The sequence below is a fragment of the Alligator mississippiensis genome, chromosome 12 (assembly GCF_030867095.1).
Source record: "Alligator mississippiensis isolate rAllMis1 chromosome 12, rAllMis1, whole genome shotgun sequence".
NCBI lineage: Eukaryota > Metazoa > Chordata > Crocodylia > Alligatoridae > Alligator > Alligator mississippiensis.
This window is the reverse complement of record NC_081835.1, coordinates 64,924,548-64,944,155: the sequence shown is the minus strand read 5'-3', so window position 1 is coordinate 64,944,155 and position 19,608 is coordinate 64,924,548.

Below are 19,608 nucleotides of genomic sequence, written 5' to 3'. Positions count from 1 at the left end.
TTGGAATTTCCAGTCCCGGTGCTTTAGGGCAAGAGGTTGTCTTGGACGCAGCTGACATGGGGAGCGGCCCTCTTCAACAATTAGAAACGGAGCATCCTTCTCCAGCCCCCATAATTTCCAATTGAGAATTCACAGTCTTGATGTATCTGGCAATTTGAACTTCGTTAATCTGGAACACTAGAGCAGTAGAAAACATTTGGGACAGCCAGAGGGGCGAGGTCTGCTCCACATATAAAGCACTGAGCTTTGGACGGAGGCGTGCAAGTGAAGCAAAGGAGCCTTTGCAGATGTAAGAGCAGAACCGTATGGAGTGGGACAACATGAGCATGCTGAGAAGGTGAGTGCGCCAGTCCATACAACGTCAGGAAACGAAGTCTGGTCACACCTGTGTGCTCCTTTCACACGTTTTCCTCTGCATTCAGCTGCAGTGTGGGTTGAGTTCAGCTGCAGCAGTGCAAAAGCACAAGAAGAGAGCGCCGCTTCCATCCTGAGCTGAAGCCCAATATCCTTTGTTACCATCCCCTTAGAGAAAGGGCATAATTGGCTATTCTGTGGCTTTCGTCGTCACTGCTGCACTCCCCCTCACCTCCACCCCTAGACTTTGTTCTGTCGATGCAGAGGCAGAATAAGGTACGGTCCTTTGGTTGTCATCTATTGGTAAAGACAACAGCTCTGCATCTTTCCTGAACCAGTCGCTTCATTCTCAGCACTTGCAGTAAACTTTCCAAGCAGTCCCACAACATTTACTAAATCTTCCTGAAGCTCGTGGGAGATAGGTATATTCTTACCATTTTACAGTCAGACAAAGAGAAGTATAGAAGCTGGCTGGTTTGTGCCAGGCCACAGAGGAACTGGAATCCACAGTAATAGCAATAGTTAATAATTTTATCCATTTCAAAACTCCCCGTAAGCGCCTAGCTGTTAAGGTTGTTGAATCTCATTGGATGCTGACGGAAGATGAAGGCTCCCTCTTGTGGCTGCTTCCAGTTCAGGTAGGACATCGATATGAAGATTTTCCAGGATGAAAATCCCGAAACTGAATCAGCATCACTACTGGAGGGAAATCAGACTTAAGAGTTGTAAGTGGAGTGATGCCTCTACTGGAGTTCAGTTGGTGTGCAAAAACCCTTCGCTCAACGGTGCGGGTGCACTTCACTTGAGTTAGCTACCCTGAGCTTGGATAGAAGGTAAAGCTCAGGTGAGCATGCTGCATTGGCAGCTAACACAACCACTTGGTAGTCTAGGCACGGGCTAGTAGCACCAGCCACCTGGCTGAGTCTCCAGCACGTGCCCACCGGAGGACACAGGCAAGTCCCTCCACCACTCTCTGGGGAAGAATTGGTACAGCTGTAGGATGAGGGGCTGCACACCACCCGAGCGGGTGCAGCGTCCATGTGAGCGGCGCTGCTGGTCTCACACCTCTGTGGTCATTGAAGATGCACAGTCCTATCTCAAAGGGAAGGAAAAACCCGATGTGTGTGTTTGAGCAGTACAAAGGGCAAGAGAGCTCCCCTAGAGTATGGGAGACCTGGGGAGAGGAGGAAGGGACAAAACTGAGGGCGGTGTCCCCGCTGAACTTGGAGGGATATAGCTCAGTTGGCTGAACAAATATTCCTAAGAAAGAGCTCTCCAGGCGCCGGGACAGGACCGAGCCCAGTGGAACTGCATCGATGGAAGCAGCTGGTGACAGACAGCTGCAGGCAGCAGGTTAATCATAATATTGAATTTAAGCTTAACTGCTCTTTGTTCCACAGGGAATAGCCGTGACCTTCCTGGTGCTCTGTATGGTTTTAATCATGTGAGCGTGCCCGGTCATTTGTTATGTTATGGCTACAATGCTAGCTTGCAAGCTGCCTGGGCTGGGGGATGCTCTAAGCGTTGTCAGGCTCCAGGCAGGGCTTTGCAGGTGGGTACGAGCCGCACCTTACTACTGAAGGGTAGAGCTGGGAGAGCAAAGTGCATGGAGGCAGACCGCACGTTCCCCATGTGGAAGCACAGTGTCTGGGTGCTGGGGAGGTTGTTCTCACTTCCCTGCTAGAATTGGGCCAGAGGGATAGAAAAGCTGCGTTATCCAGATCAGCTGGGCCAGGGCTTGCAGTCTGACACCCTGTGCTGTCCCTGCAGGAGGGAGGGAATCCACTGCCTCTGCTCCCCTTTCCTCTGCTGCTGCAAAAGGATGAGAAAGTCCTTGCCCGGCTCCTGCTGGGAGTTTCCTAGCTGGGGCCTAGAGCTGTGCAGGGGGCAGTAATGGGGGATCTCCAACCTCTACTTGTTGCAATGGGCTGAGGTTAGCTTCTCCCAAGGGCTCCTCCCCAGTGAGTGCAATGAGATCCAGGAGCAGGAAGGGCTGGGACTGCTGCTCCGCTAAGCTCAGCTCTGGCTTTGTCTAGCATGGGGAAAGAGGGCATGAGAGAGGTGCTGGCACTGGCTGGTCCCTGCTGGTGCAAAGGCTCAAGGACCGTCAAGGATGTTCAGCTTTGCTTACAGAAGCAGCGTTGATGGCTGGCTGCTTTGCCCAGGTCCCCATGTCTGCACGAGGGTGCTTCAGCTGCTCATCTGTCAGTCTCCTGGTGCGGTGAGACAGGACCTGCGTTTTATCAGCCTAAACCAGGCTTTCCCTGCTCGGTCAGCTGCGGTGGTGGCTGATCGCGGGAGAGCAGGAGCCTGTGCTCAGCCTCTGTCAAGGAGGGCTGAAGTCCACCCTCCCATGCCCTCTGCCCAAGCCCGTGCTGGTCTCCTGCACTGGGAGTGCTCCTGCAGAGCGTGACCAGGTGTGGCCCAACTTGGCTTCCACACTCAGGAAGCTGCTGACAGGCCGGCGTGACCCCAGCAATGTGCACGCAGCAGGATCCTCTGCTTGCCCCAAGGTGCGGCTCTGGGGGCTCGTGGCGAGCCTGCGCTTCAGGCCAAACAGAGGAAGGCGAGGGTCAGCTGCGGCCGGCTCTGCCCAAGACTCAGGAAGCACATTTTGGCAAAGGAAAGAAATACAATGCAAGGCAGGAGGGAGGTTCAGCTTCCAGCCAGGCCCTTCCAAGGATCTCTTGGCTCCGGATAGCTGCAAGAGCCTCTTCCACTGTCTCAGCTTATTTATTGTTACAGGCACTCTCCTGTGTCTTGTCTTCTACCCCCACGTGGTGCCGGGGAGAGAGCAGTGACGTGAGGACAGTGCAGCCCAGGGGTTCCAGCTTTGCACTGGGGGGCCAAAAGATTTGACTTCCCTCTTCTGGCTCTGCCACTGACTTGCTGTGTGGCCTTGAGCGAGTCACTGCCCTTCCCTGGGATGGTTTCCTCCCCTGCCATGTGGGGAGGACATTAGTCCCCTGTCATTGCTGGATGGGGAGAGAAGAGATTTGCTGTGCAGATCTATCTGGGTCTGGGGGCAGCTGCACCCCAGAACAAAGTCACAGCCAAATGCTGTCTCAAACAGCAGTGCCTCTGCCTTCCCGAGTCCTGCCAGCCTGTAGAGCAGGGGTAGCACGCAGGACAGGCCTGAAGCTCTGTGCCCTTGTGACCAGGACGTACTCAGGCCCCTACTGCCACTCAGGTGCTTCTAGAGCCACCCTTGCAACTGCTCCTGCCACCGTCTCTGGCTGCAGAAAGTGCCTGGACCGCGTGTGAGACCAGTGCACCTGCTTGGACTGGCCCTGGGCATCGAGGCTGTCCCTTGGGGCAGTTCGCGCCTTGGCATAGGCCTCCAAGAAGTGCTATGCAGCTGTCGCAGGCCTGACTGCTGCTGGGAGCAGACAACGAAGGCAGATCCAGGCACCGAGGAGAAGCAAAAGCCTCCACTGCTCTGCTCTGGATAGACTCACGGCCCCTGGGACAATGCCAGCTCTTAGCTTTCACTTTTACTTGATGCACTTCTGTGCAAAGAACTCAGGTAGATCACAGCAGGTGGGAACATTTCAGCACCACAGATTCCTGTTTGAAACCCCCGAGTTTATTGTGCGACTCGTGTTTGCACACCGAGCCATGCTAGCATTGCATGGCACCTCACAGCATCCTTGAAAGGCTCTCGGTGCACCCTGGGGTGCAATGGCTCTATGCTGGAAAATTGCTGACCTAGCCAGGGCGAGGTGACAGGCCTGGCCCATGCTGCTCCACCGTCACTTTGCCAACACCTTTTTTCCCCACCAAGGATGAGTGAAATCAGTTGTCGGGGACTTAGAGCTCAGTCTATGATATCACTGGAGTCTGGAAACTCCTTGCATGGCGCTCTTGCAAGGCGACGGCTCCTGCTCGTCAGACTGGGCTGAACTGCCGAGGAGGGGCTGCCGTCGCACGGCTGGCGGGCAGGGAGGAAGTGGAGGTCTGCCGTTCCCACGCTGAGTGAGGCAAGCCAGGCCCAGCACAGCGAAGGCAGCAGAGCTCTCCTTTAGAGACACGGCTGCATCCAGGGATGCTGTCAGGTTAGAAATCTGGGACCATTACCCCACTGTGCCATTCATAATGTACCGTACAGCTAACACTGCTGGGGTTTGCAGATGGTATGAGCTTCCCGCCCGTTGTTCTGCCTTTGCGCTTCTGGACAGTGGAATTTACCCAGGTGCTTTCCCGTTTTTGAGCCATCGATGCTCTGAGGCAGGTGCTGGCACTGTGTGAAAGGCTGGGATGGCTCTGGATAAAGAGGGAAGGCCTAAACAGGAGGTGGCTTTCTCTGGGGTTCTGCAACCTGGTGAAAGTGGTGTTGTGGGCAGCACTGTGGCATCGTCTCAGTGCAGGTCTTGCGTGTTCTTCATGTTGTCTCTTCACCTGCAATTGCCTAAGGCACAGGACCTATTTATTTTCTATCCACTTTCATGTCCTTGGGGAGCAGTTGCTGGAAGTATGTGATGGACTGGATCAGTGTATCTAGTGTCTCCTTTGTGTTTGCGAGCCTGTTAAAACTGCAGCACCTCTCCAGCCAACCTGCATTTGTTTTCCTCTCCATCTTTCCATCCCTAGCTAAGTTCCTTTAACTGATTTATACAAGTTAAAAACTGAGGAATCGGAAGATTTCACCCAGCTTTGTAATGACCACGTGCCTTGCTGAGCTGGAAGGGCAGCTGGAGGAAGGTCCTGTTAAAGGAAAGTGGGAACCAGGAGAACCACTTTCCCTCATTCGATGGCTTTGTGTGGGTCACGCAGGGCGAACGTGACCTCGAAACACTTCTCCTGTCCCCTCCGCAGTAGTAGTGGAGGCCCACGTACTTGGTGTGCAGAGGCAAAAGTGTACTTGCCACAGTGGAGACAGCTTGTTTAAATCAGTCTCTTATTCTTGCTCAGTTTCTCCACCTGTGAAATGGAAAGATTGGTCTTGAAGGGCGTTGTGAGGTGCAATGGTTTGTTTCCAAAGCACGTCTCCATCCCTGGATGGTGGGCTTGGCAGATACAACCCAAAGCCCATCAGGATCCATTCAGCAGTGCGCAATGCTGAGTGTTACAGAAGCACAGGAGACGGCCGGTGCTATCTCGTGTGTGCTGTTAGAGCCTGCAGAGCAGGAAGTGGACAGGGAGAGGAGAGGGGGTTCTGGACTAGACCTGAGCAGGGCTGGCCAGCTTTGTTTTAAATATATTTCATGTTTCAGGTCAAATCAGTTCCAAATCATATCGATTGAGCAGAACTCAATTGTACTAAACACCACGTACGGCGCTACAACCAGCGAGCGTTCTCTGTCCCAGCCTCTCACCCTGGGACTTTAGGTACTCCCAGATCCATTGGCAGGCATCCTCCGTGCAGGCCCATGTTCAGAGGTCTTGGGACTCGGATGCCCCCACTACACTTGATCTGATGTGATCTGAGATCCCCAAATCTCTCCCACCGGAACAAGAAGCAGTCATGCTCTGGTCTCTTCCTGACAGCCCCTGCAAGCTCCTGTGCATGGAAGAGAGAGGCCAAAATCCCAGGTGTGCTGGGGGAGCCCTTTGACCACTTGTCTGAGATGTTGCTGGGCTGTCCATTACTGGAGAATCCAGGAAATCCATGGCTGATAACCAGAAGGACCAGTTAATGGGCCGCTGGCATCCCTCCGTGGAGGCAGATGTGGGTGGTTGGGCCATTATGCGGTAGGCAAACTCTTCCTGGATGAGGAACGGACTGAAAGGCATCTTTTTCTCTCTTTTCACCCCATGCCTGCAAGGAAGCCTTTTCCCCATTTCCTCCGGAGCCTGCCCCTTACTGGTGCCGAAGTGTTTTGTGGATTTTAAATAAACACGGCCGCGCTGGAGTCCGGGAGGACATGGAAGAATGCGGCGCTCGCCGGGTACCGGCCCCGCACACATGTCAGCAATTTGGCTGCCTTGTGTATTTTGGCTTTTAGAAAAGCGTTTCAAAGTAAACGAATGGAGGAAAATCTGGCAGCTGGATTTCAAAGCAAATTGCTTTCAGCTGATATGCCCCATTCTCAAGTCCTAGCTATCCAGTGAGGGCCACGCAGAGCCAAAGCCCAGGATGGGGGCAGAACGGAGAACAAAAGCTGGGTCATTGTGTGGGTTGTCTTCTTCCACTTCCTCCCCTTGCCCCAAACACCCCCGGCCTGGCGCAAGGCTGCTCGTGAAAGCATGGCAAGCTGCTGATGCTTCCAGTAAATCATTTTGCTCCGCCTTTCCCTAGCCTCTGCTCCAAACGATGAGTTCCTTTATCACCGCTGGATCCTCCCGTAACGCCGGGAGGGTCAGGGACCACGAGCTCCTGTAGCTCTCGACTCGCAGAGCTCCCGCCACTTCCCTGATATGTTTGTTACCAGGGGTCTGTGCCTCTGGCCCTGTGGGCGCTGCACCCATGACGGGCCGCACAGTCCAGCACCGCCTTTTTCCAAGGCATTGGGCAGAGTGTAGCCCTTTGCCTCTCCAAACCCAGGGCCACAGGTTTTCTTTGCTACTGTTTGGCTGGCGTGGTTGTCCGTGCAATGCACCTTTTTCAGAAGCATCTGCAGAGGGTAGGACACTAGAAAGCCTCTGATTGAAGGTGCTGGATTAGATGCTGACATAGTCACTGCTCTTTTGTTATGTTTGAGGTGCCTGATTCTTGGGTTGAAGTCGGTGGCAGTTTTGCCCGAGTCAGAGCGACAGGATTTGGATCCTGGTGAAGGTCTCGGCGGCGTTCCTGGGTAAGACCCTCGCCCAGCCCCTTTCTGACTAGTCCCGCTGCAGAGCTGCCCCGTGCAGAAGGTCATTCGCCCCGGGAGGATCTCCCAACACACCCGGGCACTTTCTACAGGCTGTCCATCTGTAAGCATGTGCCAGGGGCCTGGCTGGCTGCTGGGTAGGGATCAACCATCTGTAACAGCCCGTGTGGAGGGCTTCTGGTAAGTACCAGGCAGAGAGCAGCGCTTCTCACTCGCTGCTCTACCTGTCCTGCTCTGTGCCTAGCTCGGAGGCTATGAGGTGTTGCCATCCTCAGTAGTGGGTACAGCCTCTTCTTTTAGCTCTGGAGGCCTTTTCAGTTCCCCACGTGCTGGCCATGCTAGCCCAAGGCCAAGGGAGAGTCGGTAGGGTTTGCGCGCCTAAGTCACTTGGGTGCTGTTCAGAGCCCCGTGGCTGCTCGTCATGCCATTCCACGCTGCAAAAGCCACGTGTGGCCACAACCTGGCCAGCAGTAAGGGCTGATGCTGAAACCAGTGGAAAGAGCCCGTTCCTCCGATGGCTTCTAGGGCAGGCTGAGATCTGGGCTGGCAAGGAGATTGCCAGATACAACAGGGCACTCACCCTGCCGGCAGAGGGGAAGTCGGGGTGGAAGCGACAGAGATAACACGTTGCAAGAGCCTGCTTCCCAGGAAGGGCCTGGCTGTGTCTCCTGAAGGAGGAGCCTCGGCAAGTGATGACAGATAATAAAGCGATTCCAGCCGGACAATGAGAAGAGGTGGCTGAGGTCACGTTTTAGCTTGGCGTTGAGCTGCTTTTGCTTTGACTCGTGTTTCCTTGAGTTTATAAAGTGCTCTAAGGCTTGGCTCCTTGGGCAGGGCAGAGGAAGCTGCTCCGGCTTCAGGCGGCAAGAGGAGGGGAGAGAGCAGCCGGAGCCTGTCGGATGCATAGGGCAAGGAAGGGGCTGGGAGACGCCTCAAGGGCAGTGCCCTCCTGTGCCTCCGAAAGGGCCTGCCCTAGTGTGTGTGCAGCTGAAGAACCAGCGTGGACAGGGGACAAGTGAACAACTGCCCCTCCTGGATTTCGAGCTATGGAGCCAGATGTTGCACGGCCGTGTGAAGGCCCCAAATTGGCCTCGCAAAGGCAGCGCTGCCCCGCTGCCTTATTCTAGCCCATGGCAGCCGCGTGAGCACATGCGGTTGGGAGCACAGGCCTCCACGGGCTGCGTGGCACAGCAAATGTGACAGGTTTCCTCTGATTCCCAGACCGTGCACCTGCCTGCCTGCCCCTCCATGCCGCCCAGCTGCTTGTATGACTCCTGGGTATCAGGGCACCTCCACGATTCCATCCTCAACCCGGCTTGGCACAGCTGGGCAGGGCTGTGGTCCCCATGGGGCAGGTGGGGCATGGAGGTGCAGCAAGGCTAAGGGATGTGCCCAAGGTCACAGGGCAAGCATGTGGCAGGGCAGGGCATTGATCCAGCTCATCCCGGTCCCTGTCACAGCCTGGGCAGAGGTGCTGGCTGCTCCTTTCTGCCAGGGGTGGTCCACGTGGGTGGCATGAGACTTGATATCTGCTGTGGCCTCTTCCTACACCCCAGCACAGATCTGCACAACAGGCAGAGACCTATGCTTCCAGCCCCATCTGGGCCGGGGGCGGTGGGGGTCTTAGTCTCTGCAATGCCACAAAGAGGGATGTGCAATAAGTCGCAGCTCTGTTGTTTCGAAAGCCAGGGGCACGATCCGCAGGCTGCCTCACCGGCCGTGAGCTGGGCTATGGAGCTCGCTCCCTGCCCCTTCCGCGGCAGCCACGTTTTTGTAACCTCTGGGTCTCGTCAGCTCTTAATGAGTTTCTAAATGTTATTTTTGAAATCCAAGCAGCCGGGGCAGCGCGGCCTGGGAGCCCACTCGCACGCATCGGGACAGGCGGCTCCCGCCCCCTCTCAGCTGGGAACCGCAAACCCGTGGCTCCACCAGGCTGTGGGAAAGGCCGCGCTTTCACTTGCAGCTGTCTCTGGGGAGCGCTTTGTCTTGCTTCAGTTCATGCGGGGCTGGCAGGCCGGTGGCTGGACCCGGGGAGCATGGCCAGCAAGATGTCGGGTCGGGGGAACACCCTATGCTCCATCATACGCTCATGTTGGCAAAGGTGTACAACGGAGCAGATCGGAGGAGCAGGACTCAATCTCCCGGGGCTTGATGCTGGCTGCCGCGTGTGAAATTCCACAACGCGTTTCACGCCTCTCGCCTGCTTGTACACTGGGGCACGTGCGTGCCCCCAGCAGCCTGTGGGACTGTCCCAGCATTTCAGACTCGTACCCACAGCCGGCCAGCTTGCTCTTGACGGCTCGGCCTGCGCTGGAGCAAGCGCTCGAGCACTTGTCCTGGACGCTGTGTTGGGGGGACGCGGCCTGGAAAGTTCTGCTCACGTTTGCTCCGTGCACAAATTCCCAGCGACGAGTTGGATCCAGCGGAGCAGGACGGAGCAGAACAGGCTGTAAATGGGCGAGCGATTCTCCACAAGTGAAATGCAGATGCCATCAGGAAGAAGACTCCTGGATTACGGCTCTTGCTTAGCAAAAGGAAAACAAATGATATAACCCCCCTGAAACCTAGCAAAGATAGTTGCTTTGGACTTCCCTGTGATTAACTGGAATAATATGTAAATGTATATATCCGTTGCCATAGTTACGACATGAATTACAGCTCCTGTTCCAGCATATTCTAAAAGGCAAAAAAAAAAACAACAAACCCCAGCCCAGCCTCTGGAAGGGTCAGGATTTGCATTTGCGATGGCTCCCGCGCTCCCCGACGAAGCAGCGCGGCACTTACAATCATCGCGGCAATCACAGAAATTCCCTTCCCCCAGGTGCCCCTGAACTCCTCACATCGGAGCAGACGGCGCTTGGGCTTCGCTGTCCCCCGGGGTCCAGGAATTGCCCCCAGCAGGGGGACCCCGCCACCTCCCCCAGCTGCGGTGACCTGCCGGAGGCTTGGCAGAGCCCAAATTTGCTCCAGGAGCGAGAGGGAGGCACCTTAGCAGAGGAGGTGTCACCGATGCACGACACATCATATCCCACGCAAGAGCCTGTGGCTCAGTCAGGGCCCTGCCAGGACCTCCGAGCACGCTCAGCCTCCCCGGCGGAGATGTGGACAGGTGACATGAGCTGCTGGACTGGGGAGTCCGGCCTGAAGTCGTAACCATGAGGGCACATTCCCCTGCCTGCACCAAAAGGGGTCACGTAGCGCCCTCGGCTCCAAATCCCAGCGCAAGCAAGGTGCCGTGGGCTTTGTTCGGTGGAGCTGCTTGGGGTGCGGGCACAGATTCAGATGCTGCATCGAGGAGAAAGTTGCTCTCGCCCGAAGGGAAGCCGAGTTCCTCGAGCGCTGTGAGACCGCTTGTCTCTGAAACACGGCCTTCCTGTTTACCTGCAGCTCTTCGTTAAGGCGACCCTGTGCACGCGTGCGAGTCTTGTAATGCTCCTACAAACATACGTGTATGCTTTTCACTCCAGACAAGTCACCGAGACTACTCGTGCGCTTAAAGGGTGTATGCTCGCAGGATTGGGGGCTAAGACAGTAGACACAGCTGGAGGAAAAGGATCTGATGCAGAGGAGACGTGCTAGGAGTCCCGGTAGCTGAAGGGGATAAACTTTGGCTGCAGTTTTGCGGGTGGAAAAGGCCCCCTGATGCTGGGGATCCCACCCTGGGCAAGGGTAAGCTGGGGTTTCTGCAGCCAGGATGGGGTAGTGCCCTAGCCGGGGAGGGCCTTGCTAGTCGGTCTGCAAGGCAGACAGCGGTGTAGCATCTGGGCACCGTGCTCAGCCCTGCTCGAGGTGAGAAGGCAACAAACAGGGATGGTCCGTGGCGCCCTGAAAGCCGCCCAGGCACCTTGAGAACAAGCAAACATTTTGACTGCGCTATTTGGAAATGCATTCTGGTGCGATGAAGTCAGCGAGAGACCTGGGGTCCTGCAGGCCAGGCCTTGGCAAGGATCGGAGAAGCATCAACAACCGTGAACAAACAGCGGAGAGCATGTGCAGCGGTCAAAGCACAGAGCGGCGTGAGCGCCCGGGCGGGCAGGAGCTCGCGGCCGAGCGGTGGGAGGGAGCCGGCTGCCAATTCTGCAGCCCAGGGCGTTCGATACTCATTAGTACGTGGGATGCCGGGAGAGCAGATCCTGAGAAACGCAGGCCGCGTTACATATCCAGCTGACGTTTCCAGGACGGAGCTAGAAAATTATGTACCCTAGGAGGAACCATTGATAGACATTAATGGCCTAAACTTTCAACCCCCCCAACGCTGAGACCGTGAGACTCGAGCTGCTTTACCCACCCTCCAGTCGCGAGCCCAGACACATTTCCTAACTGCTCTGGATCATCAGACCCAGGTTTCTGGCTTGGTGTCAGCGAAAACGTGTGAGGCTGCCTTAAACCAGGTCTGCTGCGGCTCGAAGTGACTTGAGCCAGGTGTAGGAAGAGTGAGGTCATGTCATGTGTGTGGACAGGATCTGGGCTGCGGATCAGGAGTCTCCGCAGCTGTGGAGTGAGAGGTGGATGAGGGTCTGGGAGCTCTTGATGGGAAAAGACCATGCGATACGTCTGGCTGCACAATGCCTTGAGAAGGGGCAGAGCCAGGAGGGGGTTTATTTCCTTGCTGGATTTTTTTTTGAAGTTGGCCTCCTAGGTCTCCCTTGCCGTTACAGACAACTGGAGAGCTGGAAGCCTTGCAATATCAGAGCTGGGGGGAGAGACCTGTGCTGGTCCATTCCCCACAGGTTTTAATTGACACTTCCTGGGAGGAGAAGCTGTTTTGACCCAATGAAATCACCACCCACCCCTTCCTTCCCCGTTCCCCTCTCTGCAGGATTGCCAGCCCAGCCAGGACCCTGATGGCCCAGAGCCCGGGGTTTGAGAAACACCTTCTGGTTGTGGGCAGAGAAGGGGTTGGATGGAGCGTGCAAGCCTCCCAGGGCCACGCCAGCGAGCTGTCTCATTCACTTAAAAGATACGGACAGCTTCTCACGCCCTGACAGAGCAGAGCAGCTCCCAGCCAGGTGTGCATTCAGAGCTGCCTGTAGGAAACACCTCCCCAAGGCAATCCTCTTCCCATTCTCACCCACCCTTAGCCAAAGCAGCCTTTCCCGGTATGCCCTGCTGCGGGGCAGGCAGTGGCACCAGCTGTCAGGTGGATGCATTGACTTGCCATCTGGCTGCAGCGGACCCGCTTGGCTGGTGAGTGCTGTTGGCTTCGGTTGTGGTCGACTTGTTGCAAGGGGGGGGATGTTCTGGGGGACTGTTTGCACGAGCCTTATAACGTCTAGGAGAACAGCAGGAGGGAGCATTTGAAGCCGGTAACAGGGAAGGTGCCTGTGATCTGTGGGAGACCCTCGTCCTCCTTCAGGGCTCCTTGCTCAGGTCAGCAAGGCTTTGCTAAGTGGGGGCCCCACAGCATATTTCTCACTCCAGTCGATGTCCCCCTCTCCAGCCCAAAATCCTAGTCGGGTCCTCGCTCCCAGGGCTGCTGCTGTGTTGGAGAATGACCCTCCCCTTCATTTCCCCTAGTGCCAACCCTGCTGAATTGGTTTGATTGCTCTGCATTTGAAGCGAGAGGGGTTTTGTTGCATCTTGCTTGTATTCTGGTGAGGTGTGGCCTGGGAAAGCCTTGAGCCAGCCCCAGGGCTTCTCCAGCTGGGTCTGGGCCGAGGGGTGGACTCGGCTCTAACTGGCGCCAGGTGAGGAAGGTGGTGATGTGCTCCACCTTCAACACTAAAGGGAGGGGAGGGGGGCAGAAGCTTAACAGGTGCATTTATTTAAAGGCAATGCTGTATTTCATTAAAAGGGCTCGAACCCCAGCCTTGCTGGGCTGTTAGCACATGAGGCATAGGAGCAACTGGTAGTGGGGAGCTCTGGTAGGTCCTTATCTCCTGGAGGCAGAGATGCTTTCCTTGCATGTGGTGCTCACATAGGCTCCATCATTAGCAGCACCTCTTCTTCCCTAAATAGAGTCTTTTAACCCTGGCAAGAAATTGGGCAAAGAAGCAACCCAAAAAACAGGAGGAGGAGACCACTGCAAAGCCAGCTAAGCAGTCTGCCATGCTGTAGACACGCTAAACACTATTTCTCCTCTGCTAACACAATATTTTTCAAAGCAACATAAAACCAATGCTTCATGATTAACCTATAATTATGTTGCTTCCTTCTCAATATTATCTAAACAATGTGCTTTTAAAATGCTACAGGAGAAAATAATGATTCCTAAATAAACTTATACATACCATAGGGCATATAGAGTGAGACTCCAAGCTAAATATCATCCCTCGTCTCTCCAAGTAGTCAGCGAAGCGTAAGCCACAAAGGAGAAGTTTGTAGCTTGACTGCTTAAATGTTACGGCTAAACATTTATACTGATAAAAACCCTGTCATCCTAAAAGTCTTATTATTTAACATGTGCTCTCAAAGCACTTCCTGCATGGATTTAGGTTATGACCTGCCTCCACCCTGTCTGGTGGACTCCAGCAGCTCTTTAATAGTCTTGAGAAATATTGCACAGCAGTTTGGGACAGGACGTAATGACAAACTCCTGGTAGGCAGATGTGCAATGCCAGGGAAAGCAGTGGAAACCGTGTTACTCGCCACGTGTAAAACCAGCCTGTCTGAAGTGTTGGTAAATGCACCACAGGGGAGAAACTCCTGCCTTGTCGTAGACTAAATGGCTCCCTCCTCCTGCCTCTGTATTGGGTGGCCCGAAGAAGGTAACTAGGGGGCTCACATAGGTGGCCGGCACTACGTTCCCGAGTGAAATGGGAGCCCAGGGAAGGTGCTGTATTGCTAACCCTGAGCACTAAGCCTCCCCTGGCAGGAAGTGCTCTGTGGTGCTGAGTCCTTACCGCTCCGGGGGTGCTGAATACCCTCACTGAGAGTCACTGTCCCGCTGAACATCCCCAGGCAAGGGACGTGTAGCGACACAGTGACTTGTCGTTATGCCCATGGCCACCAGAAGCTGCCGTGTGCACTCCAGCAGGGTGCTGCCCTGGTAAACAGGCAGATCAAGCTGGAGCACGAGCCACGTAGAAGCCCACGTGGGTGGTTTATATTTTGCCTGATGATAAGCACCTGCTGGTTAAAAGGGATTGTGGGCCCGCGCTCTCCGCACTCGGGGGGCCCACAAAAGTCTCAACAACAGTTGGGCGGCCGATGGGCTGAGACCACGGTTGGTCCGACCAACACTGCCACGTGGCTTCCTTGATTTCCCTGCCTGTACTCATCTGCTGTCTTGTCTTATCTAGTGATTGTAGGCTCCCCAGCACAGGGGCTGTCTATTTTGTTTTGTCCAGCATCTTGCAGTGTGGTATTGTGGTCCGGGGCTCTTCAGCCCTATGGTCATCCCTATATTATATCATGATGTGCAGGCTGTTCGTCATTTCACGGGACCCTAAAAAGCTTTGTATTGTCATCTTGCCATGCTGAGCCCAGCCAGCAGCTACAAAAAGCTCCCAGGGAGGAGAAGGGGTTACCCGACATCGTTCAGCCAGACGCTGCAGCCTGTTTTTCTGTACGTGGTGGAGAGTTTCCCTGCAGTTACAAATGACAGACTTGCATGTCTGGATTTTGGGGCTGCTATTTCCTTATAACTCCAAGAGCCTTCCTCACATTAATCTTTTTATTTGTATTTTGACAAATGTCTGCTTCCAGGAAGTTGCTCAGGTCAAAGCAGCATCTGTTGCTTGTTATTTTGGGGGGAGGCAGAGGGTCTCTGTGATGGTTTCCAAAGCAACGAGGAATGGAACAGTTTGTGTATGAGAAACCACGAACGAAGAGCGGGCTGCGGCTTCCTGGTGATGCCGATGAGGATCAGATCAGGACACCTGTATTTTTTGGGTAACTTGGTCTGTTTTTTCCTGCACAGTTGTCAGCCCAACTCCTGACTCCCTAGCAAACTGCACCCGTTTCAGCTCGTGGATTAGCAGAGCCCGTCTGCTGTGGTTTCGGCTTTTTTGGAGTCTCTGCGTGGGTTGTGGTCACTGGGGCCGGGGGCCAAACATGAGCGAGCCTTCCCTGGAAGAGCCAGGTGTAAATCAGTCCTGCTGCAAGGCGCTGAATGGCAGCAGGCAGGAGTGTAGCGGAGAAGGGGGGTAGTGCATAAGCTACCCCGAAAGGGCCTGGTCCTGCACCTGCAGCGAGGTCGGGGCAGGCCGGGCTGCAAGTGGATGCAAAGCCAGGGCCTAATGGATGGTTTCCCGCGCGTTCCTGGGCAACCTGCGCCTCGTTCCCGACTGCCGGAAAGTCTCGGCGCCCAAGTCCTTGCAACGTGAATCCCATGGGGCTCCTCTCCCCGGGGAGCGAGGAGTGATTCCGGTTTGATTGCTTTGGTCTCGGAGATGATTATCTCAATTACCAAAATATCAGCTGTCAAATTAAGTAATTATTTCCTCTCTCCCTCCCTCCCTCCCCCCACCCATCCCCAACTACCACCCACGAGTAAAGGGGAACCGGATGCCAAAGGTGGCTCATCCTGTCCACGTGGGAGGTCACCTTGGCCCCTGCACTTAGGCAGCCGTGGTGCGACTGAGCTCCAGGCTGCTGCATTGGTCCCATCAGGCCCCGCAGGGCCGGGGTATCTAACCAAGGGCCCGCGCTGGTGCTGCACCATTTGGAAATGGGTGCATGGGAGCACGTCGGCTGTGGGGGCGCAGATTCCTTCGGCCCCAAATCCCGTTCCCCTGCTGTCCTACGAGACTTGAGCGCTCTTGCACACGTCACCCTAGGGCATCGTGAACGAGAGGACAGGCCAGTGGAAGTCCTGAGCCGCAGGCTTTCTCCCAGCGGATGAGCTGGGGGCCGGAGAAGGGGGTTCGTGCGTCTCAGAGCAGGATGTACAAGGAGCCGGGCAGAGAGGGATGTTTCGTGTGCAGCTGGAGAATACCAGGGACAAGTGCAATGTTTCCTCTGCAAGACCGGAGGTGATGCTCAGGAGCGCAGTGTGAATACAAGCCCCTCGTGAGCCCCAATGAACAAAGGGCAACTTGGGATTGTTCATCTCTGCTTTGTAAGTGGGGAAACTGAGGCAAAGTGACTTGCTTGGACTTGTGCACAGTGCGTCCGGGGCAGACACTGGGGTGCCATCCAGACCACCGGGTGCACCAGTGTCAGAGGTCTGTCCTAGTCCCTCCCTGTGAGTTCAGACCTCTCCCACCGTGGAAATGCAGCCGCTTGCACTGGGCCTGGGGAGAAGGTAGCCATGAGCTGAAGCAGGATGGCCAACACGGAGGTGAGCAGCCCAGGTCTGGGGACGATCTCCCTAGTGCTCAGCCCTGCTGCGTGGGGGCTCGAAGAGCCTGGCCTCTGTGCTGGGGAGTGCAGCCACCGCGCAGGGGCAGGGTCCAGGGCAGGAGGTTGCAGTGTGAATCAAATAACTCCCCTATCTTGCAAAGACAGTCCCAGGGCAGAAGCTGCTTGTCGTTCAAAACAATCCAAGGAGGATCCAGTGCCAAGGCGCAGGCTGCTGAGGAGCCCGGGAGATTTATCGCGGAGGAAATACTTTCTCCAGCACTGGACACCGAGTCCAGCAGGAACAATAGGGGATTCACAACATGAACAAAGCTGATTTCGTTCGCCTTTTTATCAATGCGCGTTCCTTGCGGTGCCTCCCTTCCTGGAAATGGGAGATACAGCTTCCCCCCGGTGCTCCGATGTGTAATCAGCAGGAATAGGAATATCCTGGCTGGGGACCGAGTTGTGAAGAGGGTGTCACCCCGGGTGATTTATGAGCTTGGACTGCACAAGCCATGGCCGCGGCCAGCAGCTTGGCCCGGGGACAAAGTGCCAGGCCTTCTGCAACATCCACGTATTCTTTCTTGTTCTGGCGGGGTCCCCGGGGAGCCCTCAAAGGGCAGCTAATGGATTAGACACACACGTTCTTGCTCCACTTTATTTTTTATTGCCGCGGCCTTCCCAACGCCTCTGGCAGGGGTGGGATTGCAGTGGCAGTGCCTGTCAGGCCTCCTGGCTTTGCAGGTGGAGAGCTCGGCACCCTGCTTTGGGAGGGGCAGGGGTGGCAGCGTCGTGGAGGAGCGGGACGTTTCCCTTCCGTGCTGGCAAAGCCCTTTGGGCAAATGCATGGGAAAAGGAAAATTCGGAGCATCCCTGGCGGCAGCCAAAGTGCAGGCGTGTGCCCCTGGGAATGCATAGTGGTGATCTCCCCCTTCCCTGCCAACCTGGCCTTTCCAGGGCCTCCTGGTGACTTCCCCAGTAGTATCATTAGGGGCATGTCATTCCTACTGCACCTTGCTCACTGTTGAGCCCTTTCCAGCTTCGGTTTTTGAGTTATTCTGGAGCTGTTGAGCTTTTCCATTTGCTTTCCGTGGGCTTGGGGGACTGGCACGTGGGCTGGGACCACAGCTCCCATTCGGCTAAGGGCAGCACCCTCAAGGGTTGCAGGGGCCAGCCCATCAAAGCCGTCCAAAAAAAGGTTCAGAAAAGACTCCGGCCTCCCTAGCGCACGAGACGCCCTGGACGAGGAACTGCTCTGTGTTCCTGCCTCCCCCGTCCCTTTGTGTGCCTAACACAAGGGGCGCTTTCTCTGCATGTCGAGAGCTCCTGTGATGAAAGACCTTGTCAAGCCCATGCTTTGTAAAGGGGCAGAGTGCAGGCGTGCCAGGCCCTGCCTGTTTCCAGTGCTTTGGGCTTTGCAGCAGAGACCTGCAATGTCACTGAGATGCTGATGGATGCATCAACATCGTTTGGGTCCGTCCAGCCTCATGCATCACGTGCTGCTGTCCTTTTTGGGAGGCAGGTATAGGAACAAAGACCTCTTGGTGCTTTGAAAATGGCACGGACCGAGTCCCAGAGGGTTCCTCTCCTCCAGCGCGTTCTTCTGTTCCCAGCATTATGCAATCCTCACCCAAGACTTAGCATATGAAATAATTATTCCAAGTGATCAGATTTTAATTATGCAATGCAGAGGATGATTATTGTATGGCAAATTGGTGCCGAGTGCTTAGTTATGTATATGCCAAATTTAGTCTATACTATTATGCCCAGTGGGTGGCCTTAGACAATCAGGAAGTAATTAGTTTTGCTGGAGGTTGCTAGCCTGCCTAGTTCACTGTGCTGTCTGGGGAGCGTCTTGCTGAGTTCTGTGAATACCGCGGGCTCTGAGTTCAATACCGTTTTTTTGTGATGAACTAATAAGCTGTCTGCGTGGCGGCCTGCAATTAGAACTGTCGATATTCATTTGGAAATGGAGGCTGTGCTAAGCATCTCTGCTTGCGCTCCGTGCCTTTGTCAGCGTTCGCGGCCATGCTGGAGCCGCTCCATCCTCCGCTCACTGGGGATGACGGGGGCCACGGGCCACGTCACCGTGCAGCGCTGCGGGGAGGGTGAGAGGCCGGTCCAGTGGATGGTGAAGCGTGGCCTGTTTCCCATGCTGCTTGGAGACACGTGTGGGAAGAAGAGGTTGAAGCACGCCGTGCGTGCAGAGCCCAGGAATGCTGTCAGCATGGCAGGGGCTAGGAGCCTTGGAGAGGCAGCCCAGGGGTTTGCCCACATTGCCTTTGAGCCTCGGGGAAAGGGCACAGCTTTTTGCATAGTGTCCCAGGGAGGCTGCAGGTGTAGGCAGCAAGAGGGCTCTGGGGTGCCTGGGGGCTCCCAGGTTCAGCTTGCACAGAGCCCAAGCACGGTCCCCTCGACATTGCAGTAACATTGCGAAGGACCGTGCTGTCCCCAAAACCCCCAGCACCGCTCCTGAGTGGCCCCCAAGAAGCTGAGGCGTAACTGGGCCGCCCAGCACCTGGGCCGTTCCCTCCGGCTCCAGCTCCGGCAGGGGCAGGGTAAACAGGCAGTGGCCAGACATTGGAGGGAGACATTGCCTCCTCCCTTTGCCGCTGACGTGCATTGAGCAGCTGAAAAAATGCTGGTTTTCAGTAGCAAAAATAGGAGGTGACGTCTCCCTGGCAGCAGCGAAGCTCCGGCTGCTGCTCCTGCATCGTGCGATTGTCGCCACTTCCCAGCCTTCCCCACGGCTGGACCGGGAGCCAGGGCCGCTGAAGGGATGGTGTGGGGCGCAGGGGTCGGGGGGCCCTCCAGCTCTGTTGTGGCACCCCGCCTTAGGCAGTGCCTGGGGCTCATGCCCTGCTCGCCCACCGCCAAGGGGCTTGGCTCACCTTATCCGGTGCCCTCGTCCGGCACCGTTGTGGGACCCACATCCAGAAGAGCTGGAAGCCCGCACACAAACCGCACGGAGAGCAATACGTGCCAGCATCACCGCGGGCATGGTGCTGGGTTTCCACCGCCGCTTCGTGGCCGAAGCCATCTCTGATCAAAACCTGCCTCCTTCCCCCATGCCAGCATCAGCATGCAAAGCAGGCTGGGGCTCAGGACCGCTTTTGCAGAACATACCCACTCTGAACCTGGCGGGGCAGAGAGGTGGCTACATCCATGCTCCCCACAAGCCTTGCCCGCAGAGCAGTTCCTGGGCTCCCAGTGAGGGCCTGGCGTGGAGCAGGGGCCTCGAAGTACCTGAGTACCAAGCCGGCTCGGCTGTTAGCAA